Genomic DNA, 3,183 nt, shown 5'->3' with positions numbered 1-3,183 from the left:
ATTTCCCAAAGTCTGGATTTTGCTGGCCAGCAATTTTAAATTAAAGCTTTTATGATCAATAAATCACATTTCCAGTCCCTGGGTGCTAACACTGGATCCAACCCCAAAATAATATGCAATAAGATTTGTGTTATTCTCTTCACATGCAAGAAACAAAGGCTCCCTAAGGCTACCTCTAGGAGGAAGTTTTATTGTAAGAACACACATGGGATGGGTTTAGAAATCTCAATTCTTGAGTTAACGTCCAAGGATTCCAGGAAAATGCAGTCCTCTCGTAAAAAACAGGAACCTCACAAAAGCCCAGCTTCCTGGAAACTAACTGTAGTTGAGAGTCATGCAGGATCTAACACAGCCCTAGCAAACAAATTATCTCTTTGCTGTCTTTGCAGCAGAGACCTGCTAATATCTTCCCTACTTGAGTGCACCTGTGCTTCTGCTCCCACACCCACTAGTCTATGTCTGCTGTGTCTATGGGGCGCAAGTCCAATGGCTGGAGACGTTTGTAATTGCGTAATTGCTCTAATGAGTCATTATTTCGCTCAAGGCAAAGCTTTTATACCAAACTACTTCACACTATCTATATTTCAAACCATTCCTCATTCTACTTACATGTTAGTTGTCCTTATGGGGTACCCAACTCTGGCCTCATCATTTGTAACCAGGGCGATAGGGTCAGAATATGGGTACTTCGATGGAACCATTTATGGCTCTTTTGGTTGCCATGGGCGGTGGTTGTGACGGACATTCCCAGAAGTAAAAGACTCAAGTTGAAGCATTTGTTCCAAAAGATATATTTAGATTTAAAACACATACATAAACACACACACACACACACACACACACACACACATACTAATTAATTCATGACTAGGGCTACAAAATATTATAGTTTATTAAATCATAGCAAGTATGGTTTAAGTGTATTTCCTATAGGATCCTCATTTGTATTTCCTTATAGAACTGTATCATTCTTAATGGAGATAGCTTCAGTGGCTTCTTCTGACACATAAGAGAGAGAAAACCACAGAGGCTAAGAGACTCCTATTAAGGTTTCTCCTCAGTCATGAAAGTAGAATCCAGAACTCCAGGCAGTGGGGGTCTTTTATTTCACATTCACTTCACACCTTAACTTCATTTTTACATTTCATCTTCTTTTATTTTCTAAAACCGAAACTGTAAAATGAAAAAAAAAAAAAGAAACTCAATAACATGAGTTCTCAAATTCTCTATTTAAATCTTCCTCTCTTAGCTTTAGCTCAGTTAATGTTTGGGATGCCACAGCCCCTGACCTCACTCATTATAGCCCTGCTGGCTTTGCCCTGTTCTCTGGTTTCTGTCTGCATCACTACAGATCCTGATTAACAATCTTGATAACGTGTGTCGCTAGACACATGGAGCATCCAGTAAATGCCTCCGTTATGGAAAAACACAGCAAAACACCTTCACGTAGGCAGGTGGGTGATTATAACATCTTTAGTCAAAGCACAAATTTAACCAAATAAAGATACTGAAGGTACTTCATTATTTTTTCTTTGCCAATTCACTATGACTAAACTTAAAAGGGTTATAAATTCACACAAAACTGAATGACAAATTTAATCATTTTTCTTACTAAATTAACATTTTAACTACTAACAGGCACATACATAGCTTATATGTTTAATGATTACTCTCACCTTATATAACTTTTTCCTTATATAGTTGCTAAGATCTTATTCCCTCTGGAAAAAAGACAATGACATTTTACTCCTTTCCCAGTCTAAGGTGCTAACCATACTTATTTTTCATTTTTTTTCTCTGATATTTGAGTCATTTATACGCCAAATTCTTATGGAAAAGGAGAAGAAGTGCATTGTTTTTCATGCCTAACAAATAATTTAATTAAAACTCATCTCATCTGGTCTCAAAACTGAATCACTTTTTATCAGGAGGAAGCCTGGACCAAAACCTATTGCAAAGAAGAACTGGAGAAAATTGAGAAGCAAATAATGCAAGAAAACTCACATTGATGCCAGACTGATTTGGATACATTATCCAGTTCATCATATTACAACCAATGATTTCACCGTATCTTGCTAATTTTTCTCTGCAATAATCTTTAAAGAGATTCTTCTGCCTAGAAAGATGAATGGAGCTAAAAGTACAGCAAAGCAATCTCGCAGGACACGTCATATCCTGATTTAGACCAAACTGCTTTTGGGAAGCTATGGAAGGTTACAAAAAGTGACCAGTTAACAAGACAAATTAAAGAAATTAAAAGGAGTCATGTTATCCTAATCAGAGAGTAGATTTTAAAAGGTGTGTGTGTTTAAAATCTAATTCTCTTTGAGGAATTTCAGTGGCCGAAATCTTAGTGCATTAATGATAACAGGTAGGTGTAGGCTCTGTTTATCCTAAACTCAGACATACGAAAGGAAAGAAAGATTAATCTGATAAAGGCATCACTATTTCTAATCGGACTGATGGGAAAATGCAGTACAGGGTGTGAGAGGAAATGTCGGGTGAATTATAGTGAAGTGATGAACTACTCTGAAGACGAAGCAATCAAATAGATAGCTCTAAAAATTACTACAGCATCTTTATTCAACAGTTTGGTGTAAGTGTCCCCATCTTGGCCTTTTTTACAAAGAACAGAAGCACTTTGTCATATTTGGTGAAATTAAATCTTAACAGGAGAGCCTCATCTACGGCTGCTAACCTTCACTTACCAAAATTAAACACCAGAATGTCATTTCCTATCTAAAAGGAGGAGATGAAATTTTGATAATATCGTCAATTCACAAAATAGTTAAAAACCCAAGAGAAGAATTAGCAAACACTTTTAAAATATTCTATCACATCTTTGTGTCTTTGCATTGCACATCATTTTAAATTAAAAATAATATGAAACATTTGCTACTCATCCTTGTCTTTCTGTATATAATAATTTAGCAAGTAATTATTTTGTCTTCAGAAAAAAAGATAATTGTCTTTAAATTATTATGATTAAGTAGAATAAAGTCAAGATGTTTTTGTAATTGGTGGAGTAAATAGTCCCTATTGCAGTATTTTGTTTTAACACTTTGCTTTTTGCCTGATTACATAAAAACAACAAAAAATGGAAATAAAAAGAAGTGTCCCCCAAAAAGTACTCATAATCTCACCACCCAGAGATAACCACCAACATTTTTGCAGTATACAAAT

The 3,183-nt window shown here is 35.5% G+C and overlaps 1 protein-coding gene across 1 annotated transcript in view; it reads right to left on the bottom strand.

The window, feature by feature from the left end:
• Positions 1-1,047: 1,047 nt before the first annotated feature.
• Positions 1,048-3,183, bottom strand: part of SPATA17 (spermatogenesis associated 17) — a 238,274-nt gene continuing 236,138 nt past the window's right edge. The window contains exon 10 of the mRNA XM_012664910.1: positions 1,048-1,161. The gene's annotated coding sequence lies outside the window, so the exon portion shown is untranslated. The remainder of the gene's footprint in view (positions 1,162-3,183) is intronic.

The sequence above is a fragment of the Propithecus coquereli genome, unplaced genomic scaffold (genome assembly GCF_000956105.1).
Source record: "Propithecus coquereli isolate 6110/MARCELLA unplaced genomic scaffold, Pcoq_1.0 Scaffold94, whole genome shotgun sequence".
In the NCBI taxonomy this organism is placed as follows: domain Eukaryota; kingdom Metazoa; phylum Chordata; class Mammalia; order Primates; family Indriidae; genus Propithecus; species Propithecus coquereli.
The sequence above is the reverse complement of the archived record's forward strand: the minus strand, read 5'-3'. Positions and strand labels throughout refer to the sequence as shown.